Source organism: Pezoporus flaviventris, unplaced genomic scaffold, assembly GCF_033815535.1.
Source record: "Pezoporus flaviventris isolate CSIRO_AGI_PZ_B2104156 unplaced genomic scaffold, CSIRO_AGI_Pfla_v1 ptg000045l, whole genome shotgun sequence".
NCBI classification, from domain to species: domain Eukaryota; kingdom Metazoa; phylum Chordata; class Aves; order Psittaciformes; family Psittacidae; genus Pezoporus; species Pezoporus flaviventris.
The window spans coordinates 25417776-25435118 of NW_026892593.1; the positions used below are offsets into that span (position 1 = coordinate 25417776).

The 17343-nt window shown below is 36.7% G+C and overlaps 1 long non-coding RNA gene across 1 annotated transcript; it reads left to right on the forward strand.

Moving 5' to 3' along the window:
* Positions 1 to 6659: 6659 nt before the first annotated feature.
* On the forward strand, positions 6660 to 8678 carry LOC133276380 (uncharacterized). Its single transcript, XR_009745858.1, has 3 exons — positions 6660 to 6850; positions 7923 to 8081; positions 8284 to 8678. It is a non-coding gene; the product is annotated as an uncharacterized LOC133276380 (long non-coding RNA).
* The last annotated feature ends 8665 nt before the right edge of the window (positions 8679 to 17343 follow it).

A 17343-nucleotide genomic window follows, 5' to 3' on the forward strand; every position in this document is an offset into this window, starting at 1 on the left:
TTTCCAACCCTAACTATTCTATGATTCCGTGATTCTATGGTTGTTCAGCTGCACAGATAAGAGAATTAGTAGATGACCAGCAGCAGAGGCAGGTTTTCAACAATGAAATAAAAGGAAGCATTTTGATCAGGTATTACTTTGATGTAATTTTCCTCTTGCTGAAAGCAGTTACTTTTTTTCCGGATATCATGTACCATATTTGCTTTATGCAAATGGCTTACCTGTGTAACTGTAGAAGGTGAAATTCTAGTAAACTTATCATTTGTAGTAGGTTCTGGTGAGTCTGGATAAAGAGAAATTGAACTTTTTTTCTAAACAAAATTGTCTTTTCCTAGATACACATTTTTTTTCAATTCTCTGCCAGTTCTATCATCCTATTTAGCAAAGAAGCAGTGAATATTCATAATAATGATATTTTAAATAGTCCGAAGAAGTATAAAATATTAGAACTCTCTAAAGACTGATATAGTATCAAAGAAAAATGTTTTCATTTCATTGGTGAATATTAAGTAAGCTGTTTTTGGTTGTACTTTGGCTGTACTTGGTTGTCAGTTTATTTCATTAACTGAAAATTTTAATAATATTTTAATTAAATACTTATAAAAAAAATCACACTCTGAAAATGAAGCACATATCCCTTGACAGTCAAGATGGTTTCCAGGCTCATATCAGTGTTTTCTAATACTCATATTTTTCATTTACTGTAGCATAGAATTTCTGTTATGTGTAGAGATCTTAAATCTGACCTTACTCTAAGTATTATTCAGGGTATCTTTTGCTTTTTATGTGTTTTTTATTTTTCCTTAATGAATATTTAGGCACTACATTGACTACAGAATATCAAATGTGATGAAACTCCCCTTATTTTTTAAAAGCACGTTAATGTGCTTTGGGTAAGGTAGCCAAAATGTGTTAAGAAGATGAGTACCTATGAGTTAGATCATCAATTTAAAAAGATGATAAAATTTAGCTAGTTACTGAGAAGATCTGTTGCTTGAAAAAAACTAACAGCTTTAGCTAGATTATACTTTTTAAAAGTGATGTTTGATGACTGTAAGTTACAATATGGTGCTCAGTAGAATATTAAAGTGCAATAAATCAGGTTAAACCATATAAAATGCATAGTTAACATATTTTAATACTCATCAGTTCATAAAAATTGACAAATTATTTACATGTTTGCCACTCAAATTATGTGAATCATTTTTTATGGCTGAATTTGTCAGTATTTGACAAACATTTCTTCCAGTTTATATTGAGTTGGTCTTCCATGACTTCTTTATTTTCACTGATTCAAAGACCTCAATTTATGATATTTTATTATTAGCTTACTATAGAAACCTTCTATGAAGGTTTCCACTCTTTTACAGTGTATGTAAATGTATTTTGAATATTTAACTTATCTAATGATTTAAAGACAAGTTTTCACATTGTCCAAAAAATATTTTAAAAGATCTAAACAGTAATGTAATCTTGCAGTACTTGACTCAATGAGATAAGTGACTGGAGCCATTCATTAATCTCAAACTGTATTCTGAGAAAAGTTTAGTTTTTATGTCCTGCTCATTTTGGCACACATAGCTATGTTCATATCAGCTGTCCAATTTGAATTTGGCTGTCAGTTCCTTGGGGCAAGATTGGTCTTTGATTTCCAAAGTAGTAAATGTACTGCTGACAATCCACAGAAGTCATCCACATACCAGTCGGCCTCCTATCCACATATATTTAAAAATTACTATTAGAGGCTATTTGACTCTTCTACATAGTTGCTCCTCACACAGATATACAATTTATTGAGCTTTCCTTGTAAATTTTCAGTTTAATTGAACTTTTTTTTCTTTTTATTTAAAGTACTGCTTTCACAATACTGAATAACCCTTATGGTAATATTTTATTAGTAGTAAAGATGAACAAGCACTTAAAGGCTTTAGAGTTTGAGATTCATAGCTAACATTTTCTAGTTCAAGTACAGTAGATAGCATAGTACATATAAAATGATAGCTTAGTCAAAGGTAAAAATGATTTGAAGCCACTAACCCTGAAGATACTAGCAGTAGTTCTGAGGCAGTTTCTGTCTGCTGCACAGATGTGTAAAAATAACAAAGATAATAAATATTACTGTGTAGGAAATAAACACAGACAGCAAATGACAGGCAGTATAACTCACCGTGTTGCATGAGTGGAAAAATATCACCCTGTGAACCGTAACAGTAATCACAAAACTTCAAATATTTCAAAACAACTGTCAGTCATTGTGTAAGAAGCCTGTATGACTCAGGGGTAAGGTTAACTTCATCTGTGGTGAGAGTGCATAAACAAGCAATACAAGTCATCTGTACAAGATTTTTACTACTTTTAAAAAAATATAGTTTTTCATATCATTATATTTATTTTTTTTAGAACAAAGATTTCAGGCTTTTTTTTTTTTTTTATTACAGTGCTCAGCAGGAATCAAAGCAACATTCAATTTTTATAATTCCCACATTATTCTGGCTTTGCATGCAAAAGAAGTACATCTGCCAAAAATACCAGTTAATATTCTGCACTAATATTTTTATCTTCTTTCCTGCCATCATTTATCTGTTTAATTTTATAGGTTATCTTTACAAAATGCTAAAAATTTTGGTACTGATAGGGATCAAAGGGTAAGCAAAGTCTACTTAAAAACTTAAATTTGAGGTATTGAGTATCATACTGTATACACAGTTCCAAAGTCACAGTAAGAGTTAATAGTAGTGCAGAAAAATGCCAGAGGTATCATTCAGTTGAATGAATATTTAACCCATCTTTTTCTAGCGTAGTTAAGGCTTAAACAGATACACACAGTCATTAACTTACATTCGGTTGCAAGATACCTCTCTTATGTGCTTCCTGAATGATTTCTTTTTTTTTTTTATGACATGAAGACCTTGAAGATATACTTAACTAGTTTACTACAAAGCCCATTTCCTCCTCAGATTACTGCAGATCAAGGCATTTTTCACTGTCTTTGTCCCAGTAAAGTTAGGTAAAAGCAAAAAAAAACGCCATTCTGGCATGGCTGGTTTCTTCAGCTTTTTACACTGACAATATTTTTTTTCCAGATTACCCTGATCACCAATGAAAATGCGTTCAGTATAATCACGGACTGTTATTTTTCCCTTGTCCCTATTTTACTCTCACATGGACAAGATACATGTTTAAATTTGACTGACTTGGCTTTTATAAATCACTGTCCAGAATCTCATAGTTCATGAGTTCTTTTATCCAAAATAACACTAAAATGCAAGCTCATTATTAGAAAGAATATTGTTTTCTTTACGGGATCCACTCCAGTAATTCATTGCTGCTGTCTCTAGTATTACCACTTCTAAAATTCTGATTTCTATCCATGTTTTAGCCAGGGGAAAATCTCAGTCTTCGTAGCATGCCCTGTTGTTAGCCTGGTAGGTAAATCTTACAAGCATTCAGTTGATACAAAGTGCTGCTGACTATGACAGAAAAAAAAATTAGCTGTTTGTCATTTACCTATATGACATAAGGTGCTACAACTTCTCAAAAGGCATGAATAAGTCAATCAGGGCTTCTGTCTTTGCGAAGCCACACTTCTACTAATGTAGCAAATGGGTGAGTCTAGAAAGGAAAGTTACAAGCAATAGTTTTGCTTTACTTTACTGTATTTTTAGGTATTCTAACAAGTAAAAAAAACCAACATAGTATGGCATGATTTAAGAAAAAAAAAAACACAAACAAACCCAAAACAGAACAAGAGAACAAAACCACCAAACCCCACAATTCTGAATCATTTATATGGGAAAAAGATATTATGAACTTTATTGACATTATTTAATTATAACTCACCTAGCTTTAATTTCAAATGGGAATGTTTTAGTGGCTACCAGAGAGAGACTTCGAGACACTTCAAGTGGAATCAGATATCGTTTTACCCATGTGCCTGTGAGCCCCTGGATGACACTGATAATCAATGATCAACAAAGCTTTTCAGGAAGTATATTTTACCTTGTGTGTTTGAAAAGGATTACACACTAGGGGAAAGTTGCTATGGGTTGTAGTCTAAATGATGCCGCCTACTCAGCCCCAGCAGTTTACACTTTTTTACATTTTGTAGTATACTTGTTTCTTTCTTCAGATTGCTTTGTCCTTATTCTGATCAGCTAAACCAACACATAAACATCAGCTCTGTGCACTCCAGCTGGCTTTGTCTCAACAGTGCTCAATGTTAAAAAAGAAGAAGGCCTGTTTTTAAAAAGCAACTAGTATTAAGTCCAAACCAAACTGGTTCTCATAAATTTGAAACCACAGACAGATACTTCTAATTCTGATTGCTATAGAAAATGAACAATGAAAACCACTTTTTTGCCCCATCCTGGGCTTGTTTGAGTTTTCTCTCACCTCCAAGAAATATAGAAAATGTAGTATAACAAAGTAGAGTCTTTTTCCATGTGGTTACATTTTTTCTTGTCATTTGAAAATTCAAAATAATACAGTGTTTAGCTGATCTTTTCCATATGACAACTTCCATTTGATGCACCTAAGTCCATTGCCAAATCCATTATTTTGTGCTATAGTCACAGTGTAGAATTTATTATGGTATTCTATGATTTAAGCATAAAAATAATCAATTATTAGAACTCTGAGAACAGCTACAGCTACCCACCCTTTTCTGCTTAGTATGCAGTATATGCAATCAGTCTGATTTTTATTTCAATTTTAGGAACCAACCAGACAGTTCTCAAATACCCAGGTAATTTCCCTCAAAAAAGTGCAGAAGCAGAACTGTACCTCAAAATATCTGTGGCCATATTTGTGGGGTTTGGGGGGGGGGAGGTGGAAGGGTGCAGAAAACAGAGAGGAGAAGGTTTTAGAAAATTTTTCTGGTGTCACATGAGCATGAATATTCAGAACTAAGGACAATGCATCCTTTATTCTTTGTCTATGATTACAGTTAATAAGCAAGCACTTCATCTGTAGCACAAATATGCTGGTAACACCTGTCTTTTGAATTTCAAAAGAAATACTTATTTTTTTAAAATCATGTTTATTTTGTGAGCATTTTGCTATGAGATGAAAACATCTCATTGGTTAAATTGCTTGAAATAAAGAACTCAAGCACTTGAGTTGTTAGTGTCACCAATCTTTTTAAGCTGTTTCGATTCATTTTTCTGTTAATTTCTTTTTTAAAAATTTATTTGTTTGCTTTCATTGAAGAAAGTCTTTGTATAGACATTTGAAATGTGTTGATTCTGAAATATTTTTGCAAGTAGAAAGTATCATGCAAGCATGTAAAAAAAGAATGCACATTGCAAACATGCATTGAAATAAACTTGTCAATAAGTTACCAATATAATTTATTAATATAGGAAAATATAGAGATAGTAAAGGATACAGTAAAGGACAGTTCTGATGTTTGATTATCTTACCAGCCTCAAGGACCCAGTGAAGGTGATCATGAAACCAGCTCCAAGAATCATCATCACAGTCAGAGGCGGCAGGCTCAACCTTAGCGGGCATCCCCAGAGAGGCAACGTTGACCTGGAGGGTATGAGGTTCTGTCTCTCCCCCACCACATGAGACTCAGGCTTTAATACTGACCAAAATGCACACTCATTCCAATGCAGGGGGCTAGCCTAAGTGGGAAGAAGTGGCCAGCAATATCTAGGAAAGTCTCCAAGGGTTGAGACTTTTCTCAGGAGTTCCAAACCAGAATTTTCCAAGTAGGAACCAAAGCTGGACTTTCTGGGGAGCAGCCAAAGCAGGACTCTCTGGGGAGAAGCCAAAGCAGACAAACAGTACTTTTCTATCTTTGTGTGTTTCACCACAGACCATTATCTATAGTCCCTGACACAGTTGTACATACAAAAACAGAAGATGTAACTCAATTATTAAAGCTGTTTAATGTGAACTTCAAATAACAAAAATATGAAGGAGAAACAGCAAGTGGAAACTTGAGGATGCTGCAGATTTAAGAGAATTTTTTTTTTTTAAAGAAATGTAGCCTGATGCCTTCAGTGTTTCGTTTTTTTTTTCCCTTGCAGATAACGTAGCATATCGGTCTAGACTCAATCCTGCTGCAGGACATTTTCATCTGGCTATGCAATGCATATATTTGTTTGCTCTCTGTTTTTACTACTACCCAGTAATGCAGCACATAAAAACAACAAAGCTTTATTTCTCAAACAGAAAAAAAAATTCTCTTTTATCATTTCTCTCTGAAGTGTACACGCATAACATCTCAGTAGGATGGAAAAACATTGGGAACTACAATAAAGGTAAACAAAACCAGCAGTCTGCAATAGCTTATGTGACTAGATCAAATTGGTTTTCTTTTAGCTTCTTTTTTTGTTGTTTTTGGTTTTGTTTGCAATCATTGCTTTTCAACAAACTCTGTGCATCAATGTTTTTATAAGGTTATATTTTTGCAGATTTCAAACACCTTTATACCTGAATGACTTACTGCAAAACACACCAAACTAACTGTTTGTACTTCCAGAATGACACTTCTTCTTCATTCCTTGTACAATTGATTTTCAGTGCAATGATACTAAAATGTTGACTAGAGTCTCTTCTGGTATCTTCTGAATATGAAACATCTCTGAACAAATGCTTCTTCATGTACAGTCCATAATTTTCTAGCAGAACTATGTCCCAGGCTGTCTAACTAAATTGGATACTGCTTGAGAGGATTTTTTATTTCACTGTTAAGTGTAATGTGAAGTAATTTCTTTTCAAGAGATGTTCTTGGAAAGACAGCATGTCTCTCCACAGCCGAATTTATTGCCCTGAAAAAAGAACATGGGTGCGCAGAGGCAAAGGGAAGGCCACAGAAGGAGGTTGCCTTGGCATCCATGAGGTGAGGGAAGGCTGAAAGACCTGCAAGAATGCCTGACAGCCTCTCACAGATGAGCTCTTGCAAGATGGCACTCCAGGACTCCAGCAGGGTTGAGTTTAAGACAATTGGTTTGCTAGACACACTGACACACATATCCTTCTCATCTTGTTAAGAAGACCTTGCAAGTTTCACAGCATACCTTCTCAAACAAGTTTTCCACAAAGAATTTTTTTTTTTTTTTGTCTCCATTTTGGGGCAGGCCGCCTGACTAGGTACAGCAGCTGCTGACAGAAAATTAACTCTGCTGGCTATCTTCATTTGATAAAACTTCCACACAAAAGTGAAGCTTTATTCAAACTTGATAATTTAGCACACCAGTCTCCAGACTAGGAGATATTTGCTAATCATAAAATGTGTTTTATTATCTTTGAAGTTGCTGAATCATGTTTTAAGTCTAGAATTTTGATTCTAAAATATAGAATACTGTCTTTACTCAAGGTCTTTTCATAGACATTTTTCTATTCTGACAAAGAATGACAAAGATAAATCCACATATGCTGTTCTTGCCAGACTGCTGTCAGTACCCAATCAAGCTATTTTTCAATATGTTCAGGTGTGTCACTATTAAAATTTCATTATTTTTATAACTGTGCTGTAAGAATATATGTATTTTTTTTCCAGCTTTCCCTGCCACATACAAATATATATGTGGATACATCTATATGTCTATACATTGTATGTTTAATGCATATGTATGCTTTTATATAGATGTATACTTTTTTCTGTGTGTTTATATCCTGATTCTGTCATCAACTGAAGCTTTGACAGTGATCTCAAATTAATCATAACATCATCCTTATTTTCAGCTTCTGGTGTTCCTTTTGTGCAGTTTTTGCTTTTCTATAATCTCATAATGACTGGACATTTTCTGCTTTCTGTCTACAGTTTGCTTAATCTTTGCTTGTCTGCAGTTCTGTACTATATTTCAATCCACACTTTTGTTCATGTCCTACATTTTCTTCCCTTCTTTTTTTGTCCCTGCCTTTCTCTATTTTATTCTTCTGTCTTTAATCCCATTTTGTGTTTTCTTCAGAGATTTTCAAAATGTTACATTGACTTACCAGAAAATCCCTGAGGTATTTCATTTTCTTACAATATCTTGGGAAAGAGTGTTCATTCTGAATTCATGTCACTAGAGAATTTATGGTTAAATAGACAAGATGTTGAAGACCTGAATGTGGAACAATTGAAGGTAATAGCTAATTTTAATCTGATTCTGTCAGATATTTTCTAATTATACAGTAATGTTTAAGGGAAGAATCCCTGGCATGAAATCCCCAGCATCTTTCAGGTAACGGATCATCTATCTAAATGACTAAAACTGACCAAAAGAGATCTGCTTTTGTTTGGGGAATTCCTATGAAAGTTTCATTTTCTTATGCTGTTTCCCACAGAAAATTCAAAATGGTGACACTGTAACAACCAGCCTCACTTGCAAACTGATTGTGCATTGGTCCATGAGGAATACAAGGAACATCACTTTGAATTACATAGACAGAGTGGCCAGGTGAAAGTTCCTCACTCCTGCAACTACAACTTGTGTTTCTTCAGAGCTCTAGGTTTCCCTCTCAAAGTGGTTCATGGTGTATCTGATGGTTGTTCCTTTTAGAAAATATCTAGAAAGGTCTATATATATAAGAATACAAATGTATGCATATAAGAAGTGAAAAGCCCAATTTTCTCCTGCAGCCACACTATGATTGAATGTACAAATACTGCTGAAAATAGGAAAAAATAGTCTGACAGACAAGACACATAATTCAGAGATACAGGATGACATACTTTGGCACATTACCATGGGAAAAATAAGTAATTTTCCATATTGATCCTCCCCAAAATGTATGTGTCTTCAAATATTTGAAGTCTCAAACTGATGATTTCTTTATGTCAAAGGAATTTCAGGAATTCCAGTGAGAGACATTTTTCTCAAACATTTCTCACACATCTGTCAAGTCTTCAAGCACATCATCAGATTGAATATTTAGAGCATTTTTTCCTCAGCTGCTAAAGTTAATGGGAAATCAAAAACATTTGTTAATCAGAAACAATACTGTACACAGGTACGATACTGTGGCTTTTATGCTAAATGTTAGCAGCTTATATGTTGAATTAGGTTAGCTTGGTGACTGGGAAAAAGTTGGGACTGCTGTCAAATTAGAGAAAAGAACCTGTCTGAGATGATTTAATAAACTAAAATTCTCATAAATCTGGATAAGAGTGAGAGTACACCTATAGCCTGGAATGGAAAACCTTAACAAGAAACAACCAAAAAGTTATCATAGAATCGTTAGAGTTGGAAAGGACCTTAAGATCACCTAGTTCCAACCCCCCTGCCGTGGGCAGGGACACCTCACACTAAAACATGTCACCCAAGGCCTCGTCCAACCTGGCCTTGAACACTGCCAGGGATGGAGCATTCACAACCTCCCTGGGCAACCCATTCCAGTGCCTCACCACCCTAACAGGAAAGAATTTCCTTCTTATATCCAACCTAAACTTCCCCTGTTTAAGTTTTAACCTGTTACCCCTTGTCCTGTCACTACAGTCCCTAAGGAAGAGTGCCTCTCCAGCATCCCTATAGGCCCCCTTCAGATACTGGAAGGCTGCTAGGAGGTCACCACGCAGCCTTCTCTTCTCCAGGCTGAACAGCTCCAACTTCCTCAGCCTGTCTTCATATGGGAGGTGCTCCAGTCCCCTGATCATTCTCGTGGCCCTCCTCTGGACCTGTTCCTATGGTTCCATGTCCTTTTTATGTTGAGGACACCAGAACTGCACACAATACTCCAGGTGAGGTCTCACAAGAGCAGAGTGAGCAGGATCACCTCCTTCCACCTGCTGGTCACACTCCTTTTGATGCAGCCCAGGATAAGGTTGGCTTTCTGGGCTGTAAGTGCACACTGCCTGCTCATGTTCATTTTCTCATCAACCAACACCCCCAAGTCCTTCTCTGCAGGGCTGCTCTGAATCGCTTCTTTGCCCAACCTGTAGCTGTGCCTCGGATTGCTCCGACCCAGCTGTAGGACCTTGCACTTGTCATGGCTAAGCTTCATGAGGTTGGCATCAGCCCACCTCACAAGTGTGTCAAGGTCCCTCTGGATGGCATTCCTTCCCTCCAGCGTGCCAACAGAACCACACAGCTTGGTGTCATCGGCAAACTTGCTGAGGGCGCACTCAATCCCACTGTCCATGTCAGCCACAAAGATGTTGAACAAGACCGGTCCCAACACCGATCCCTGAGGGACACCACTCGTTACTGGTCTCCAGCTGGACATTGAGCCATTGACCACAACTCTTTGTATGTGGCCATCCAGCCAGTTCTTTATCCACCGAGTGGTCCATCCATCAAATTGATGTTGCTCCAATTTAGAGACAAGGATGTCATGAGGTTACTTTTTGCAGTTTCTGCTAGGAAGGAAGACAATTGTGACTTACATCTCTTCATTTCTTTTCCTCTGCTCTCTAGCAGTCAGGAAAGGCATATTACTTTACAATCCTGCCTCCACACTATTCTTTTATCTTGAGAATTTGGTGATGTTGTAGAGTCATGTGACTGGATCCTAGAAAGGACTGATAAAGCTCACTCGCTTGAGCAACTCCTACAAGTTTCTTGTTTCAGCATATAATTTAATTATTTCCCTCGATCTCCCAAAATGCTGATCCCATCTCTAGTTTGGTACCTGAAAGAGAATTTATTCCGCAGCAATACTAGTAAACTGCCTGGTGGGATTTTAATTCCCACACACCATGGGAGCATTTTAAATTATACTGTGTAGAGCCTGATTGCCTTTTGCAATAAACCAGAACCTCTTGATGCAAAACACAAGCCAGTCTCCTTTCTTACACCTCGATATTAAAAAGCAAGAGTCTTCTTCAGTTAGTTATTATCATGTCTAAGCAGCAAACTACTTTTTCTTGGATCTGCGTTAGTCCATTTGGAACTGTGGGATAACACGGCTGTGGACCCACTGATCCCAGTGTATAAAAGATACCTGAAATTACACTGTCTGTTACTTTTACCTATGTGATCTGATCTAAGTTATAGGTTTGTCCTCATGTAGTCAGTACATGAGGATTTGAGGAAAAGTTGAATCTATCATACAGCTATTAAAAGGACTGCTAAGAAGATGCTTTAAAATACATAGTTTATAAAGACTATAGGCTATAAAAGAATAACAGCAGATAAAGGGATTAAAATTGGAAGTGTCTTGCCACTTTTGACTCTAAGTGGATTGAAAACATCATCATTCTGACGACAGATCTGAGTATATTTACTTCACTGTAAATACTTTGCTTGCACCACACTGTGCATGCAATGCAATATTAATCTGCAGCCTAAAATGACATTCAGTGCAGAGCGGTGTGTGTGGGACTCTCAGCCAGGAAAAAAACCTGCCATTTTTAGGTGAAGGACACACCATTTCTGGCACAGCCAAGTCATGGGATCAGCTGCTTTTGCTGTCCTGGTAATTGTATTACTAAGGTAATTTGAATTGAAGGTGACAAAATTTCATCTGGACGCCTAATGATGTGGACTGCTGCTAAATCCATCCTCCAGAAAGAAATTTAGGTGTGGGCACCAGGGCAAAGAAACAGTCTAGATTTAATCCAGCTCCAATGCCTTCCTGCTTGACATCTGTGTAGTCAGAAATTAAAATATTCTGAGGTGCAGTTTCTTAGTCGTAAGCTACAGCTACCTTTAGGTGGCCTTATACTTTGGAAAGCACTGTACATTCTCACCTTAGCTAAAGTCTTTCAGCGAATGGACATATCGTATCCCACACGTCTGAGGAATGCACGCACCTATTTCTGGTAACTGCCTACACTGCAAGAATCATCCTACAGTTCCTTCATAGCTGGAGAGAATTAGACACTTTCAGGGCACAATGACCCTCACCCTAAGGTAGATGTCTGAAAGATGAATAGCTCTTCAAAAATGCTCAGTCCTCTCCACCAACTATGAAAGGAGCTCAGCTTAGTTATATAACTCTGCATTGTAAACCTTTAAAGTTAAGTATGACAAAGCCTACCTCTGGTGTCTAATTTATTATTATTTTTATTTATGAGAAATCATAATATTGCAGAATATTATGGAATACTACTTAAGATTTGATTTGTTTGGTGTGCTGTTTTTTTTTTATTACTGTACATATTACATATATACCTCTTAGCAGAGAACAAGTCTATCATTACTTTTTATAGAAGAACATGCAGACCTTTTCTCATCAGCAGTAAAGAAAGAAAGTCTTTAAAAATGCCCAGTAGATGCTAGCTGGTATATTCAAACATGTGAGAGTCTGCTTGTAGATATAAGCCACAGCCATAAATTATCGTAATTTGTAATTTTTAGTTCTATAAAGTATCATAAAACAAATTCATACATTATCCTTCATCTTATTTTTGCTGAGCTAGATGCATTCCAAGTTTTTAGCTTTTACACAGAGAAGCCAAAATAGAAACTGAGGATAAAAGCAAACAAATATATTATGCATGACATACTTAACTGAAAGGTCACAAAATTATTCTGAGCTCTGATGTCTACAGAAAACCTACATTTGCTAATGCTTACACTTTGACTCTTGACATCTGAGAAATTTCCTGGCAGACAGTTCTGCTTGCACAGATATAGGACTATTGTCACAGGAATCAGAAAAGAAGGTTAAAATTAGTTTTCTGCATAAACTTTCTCTTCAGAAATAAAAGGATTGGTTTTTATGTGTGCAGCATCAGAGAGGTTAGCAATTCAAATGCCAAAAAGAGAAAGCCTCAAGAGAAAGCCTAAGATTTATTTATTTCAACATTTTAATTAATTTTCAGAAAGAACAAATCACAAAGCAAAACACATGAGAACTCTGGTTTATTTTGCAAGAATAAAATTTCCATTTATAAACCCAGGAATCTGTTCACTGTATTCAGAACTTGTCTACAAAATGACAAGAATCCAAGACAACTTTGTACTACTGTATCAAGAGACCCCACTTGGAGTATTGTGTACAGTTCTGGTGTCCTCCACATAAAAGTACATGGAACCATAGGAAAAAGTCCGGAAGAGGGCCACAAGGATGATCAGGGGACTGGAGCACCTCCTATATGAAGACAGGCTGAGAAAGTTGGGGCTGTTCAGCCTGGAGAAGAGAAGGCTGTGTGGAGACCTCATAGCAGCCTTCCAGTATCTGAAAGGGGCCTATAAGGGTGCTGGGGATGGACACTTCATTAGGGACTGTAGTGATAGGACAAGAGGTAATGCATTCAATCTGAAACAGAGAATTAGGTTGGATATTAGGAAGAAATTCTTTCCTGTTAGGGTGGTGAGGCATTGGAATGGGTTGCCCAGGGAAGCTGTGAATGCTCCATCCCTGGCAGCGTTCAAGGCCGTAGAATCATAGAATCATAGAATAGTTTGGGTTGGAAAAGACCTTAAGATCATTCAGTTCCAACCCCCCTGCAGGGACACCTCCCACTAAACCATCTCACCCAACCTCTGACCAACTTGGCCTTGAACACTGACAGGGATGGAGAATGTACAACTTCCTTGGGCAAATAATTCCAGTGCCTCACCACCCTCACAGTAAAGAACTTTTTCCTCATATCCAACCTAAACTTCCCCTGTTTAAGTCTGAACCCATTACCCCTTGTCCTACCACTACAGTCCCTAATGAAAAGTGCTTCCCCAGCATCTTTGTAAGCCCTTCTTGGACAGGGCCTGGACAACCTGTCTAGTGGAAAGTATCCCTGCCTGTGGCAGGGGGTTTGGAACTAGATGACCTTAAAGTCCTTTGCAAACCTAACTATTCTATGATTCTAAAAATGAAGACTTTTCTTGTTAGGTTTAAAGTACGATGATTTAGTAGCAGAGGATCAAGCCAAGATTTTCTGACCCCCAATGACTTTATCAGTATTTCTGCAGCTACACAATGTCTTTAAAAGTCTCATTCGTTCTATAACTTAACAATATGTTTCTGTTTTCTAAACAGTCTTGCTTGTAAAAAAATGTCAGCTATTTCCTCTTCAGTTCTTATAAAAATGATCTTAACTGATGAAATGCACTGAAATGCATCCAGTCTCTGAATCCGAATGTAACTCACAATAAACATAAATTGCTAGTTATTGATTCGGCGAAAACTCCAGGACTCATATGATAACTGGCTCACAAGCCTGGGACCAGAATTTATACCTGAAATTAGTGCAGAATGTTTAATCATAGTGACTGTTGGGTGTGTGCACAGTTGCCTAAATCAGGAGAAAATCCAGACCTTCCATTAACTGGCGTTTCAATTCCTAACACTATCTCATGGACCAATTTGTGGGTGAACACTAGCAAGCTACCTCCAAGAGAAAGGTTAAAATTTGGGATAGTTAATCCTAATCCAGGTAATAAATATTATACCTGAGCACAAAGTTATATTACATCAGAAAACAGGGTAGGAGATCATGTTTGTTTAAATGCCACAGATGTAGGTCACCATTCAAATTGCAATCATACTATTAATATAGATGGTATCATAGTTCAGTGGTGGCCCATTCCTAAAGGGAAAGGATGGTCTTGTTTATGTGGAGAAAATGCTTATAAGACTTTACCCCCCAACTGGAATGGAGAATGCACCTTAGCTTCTGTAATACACAATTTTACTGTTATCAACAGGTATCATTCCGGGACCTAGATTAGAAGTCTCCCTAAACAGATTAAGCAAGAGTTTAACCCTATTATTGAATGGTACACTGCATTTCATAGTTTTGTAAGAGGGTTAATTCCATCTTTGGAAGAAAGTTAATTAGAGAAGGCAATTGTAAATATCTCAGCAACCATAGAGGACATGGAAAGTAAAACTATTGAAATAATCCAGACAGAACAACAAGCGGTAACTAGCCTATCTAAGGTGATATTACAAAACCGAATGGCTCTAGACATGTTACTGGCATCACAAGGAGGGATTTGTTCCATAATTGATGAAAGTTGTTGTTCCTATATAGACCAAAGTGGCAGAATTGAAACAGATCTGGAGGAAATTTGGAAACAAACTAAGATATTTCATGAAATGGCCATGGATGACACCCCCTAGGGTTTTGAAGAAATATGAAAAAAGTTAACTTCATGGTTACCTAATCTCTCCTGGTTGAGACAACTGGTTGCAGGAATATTGGAAATTATTTCAAAAAAACTTTAGATGGCAATGATAGTATATAAAGTGTTGCAAAAGAATTTGCAAAAGTGTGGAAAAAGGGGGGATTTGAGACAAGGGTGGGGACAAAATTACAAAATGGAATATATAAACCTTTAGAATCAGTTTTAAGTAATGTTAATTTTGATGGCTTTGTAACAGTAGCAATGGAAAATTACTGAGGTGCATGATACATAGAAAAAAAAATAGAGTGAAGCTAGAGAACATACTGAGAATTCTTGTACAAGATAAATCGTTATGTGACATAATTTTAAGAAAAACAGTCTAGAAGAACAGGACACAGGGATAAGGAGCATGTGGGAATGGCAGGTGTCCAGGATGCGCTACTGTTAAACCAACTGATAAGCAGGAGGACAGGAGGATTATTATGTCTCTGGTGCTAACGAACCAAATAAGCTGGTATAAGCATCTACTGCGCATGCTTCAAAGGCTGCCAGAAGTGATGAAGATTGTTGGAAGAAGTAAATGACCCTCAGAGACCACCACCACAATTCTGTACGCATGCAGAGAATGCTCTGGAAAATGATGTAATCCATATGTAGCCTCATGAATATGTATGTATGCCCAGGGACTATATAAGGGCTGCTTGTGTCGCAATATGGGGACACACGTTAGGAGGAGCTATCCCCCGTGTTCAATAAAGAATACCTGCTTGTCAGCTTGAAAACTTTGTTGGCAAGTTTTTTCCTGGAGTTTTCTCCGAATCATTATATAAATATATATATATAAAACGTATAGTTATTTTAAGGTCTCTCCATAAATATATTCAGAGTTGCCTAATGTTCTATTATGATATACCCTATTAAAGAAAACTGCATATAAATTCACACAAATTCAATACGTTTGCTTCTAAATGTTTAAAGTAACATTAATGTCCCATTTGCATAAAATACTCTTTCTCCATTTAGTCTTGATATCTCTTGCGACTGTTCCAGATGCACATATTTCTCAAATATTAAGAAATATGGTTAAATTCATGGTAAAGCTTTCAGCAAACCTCACTACTAAAATTCCATGTATTGTGTGATGTCATATTGCTGACGAAACCCGGTTTAAGGTTTGGCCAAGATCATGACTTGTAGGTCCCTTGACATTGACATCCTTTTGAACATGGTTCTCAAAATGTCTTTGTAGAGGCAGTATGATGCTTTTATAAAGGTCTCTGTGAGGTGCAGAGTCTGTGTGTTTCGAAATAGGATGGGCTAGTAACACAAGAACGAGAAAATAGATTCCAAGAAATCCTTAGTCTAAAGGGTTGTCAAGAGGAGCTTTTGAAATTGAGAGAGAAAGAAAGTGCCTTCTAGGAATCTCTACATTTTGTGGAACAGATTTTATTAGATTTATGAAGTATTGTGGTGAGCTGTGGAAAGATATTCTATATTTTCTTCTCTTTCAGCTATGATCCACAAGACATTTTTCACAGTCTATTTGCTCTTCACAGCATTTTCTCTTAAAATATTTTAAGGTTTTCCAAAACAAGGCAATTAGGAAAAAGAGCTTTGTGTGGCTGAAATTCATATATGACAGGATAGGGAGATTGGCACATCAGTAGTCAGTAAAGATTCTGTTACTCTTTTAGACACCCGGAAGAAATAGGAGGACAGTTATCGAAAAAAAGCCTTTTATTAGATCTTTTATTATTACATAGGTGAAAAAACAGGCAAGTTTTAAGCACACAATTCCTAAACTGGACAATTATCAATTATTCCTGCATTATCTTTATTGGCGTAAACAGAAGTGTGTTGATTGAAAGACTCTACTATTTGCATGTTAAAAGGACTGCTGGAATAAAATAAGCTGTTTGCTATGCTTGATTCATTTCTTACTAAAATGGGAAATACGATCTTTGAATGACTCTCTGATTTCAAAAGAGCATGCAATTATTTTAGATAATGAGTCCATAGAGAGAGTGTAGTAGCATGGCTGAGCTAAATAGGGCAATGTGCTGTTGAGTTTTGACTTTCTACTGTTACAGACTGTCAGAAATTTTTGAAGTGACCTTTTATGCTGCAATATATTTGCCATTTTGTGTCAGCCTCTGAGTTTTGTGGCTGAGCTGGCACAACCACTGCTAATGTAAGCTTTTCACCTGAGCAAGTGATTTATGCACGTGCCTTCAAATAGACACACACAGAGTAGCAATGCTTTGCCATCATTCAGAGAATGAGATGCTGTGCTACAGCTTGCATCTCTCTGTTCCTCTTCCTTATTCAAACACTCACTACTTTTTTTTGATAAAAAGCTTTTGACATTTGAAAAATATTTTGCAAGGAATTG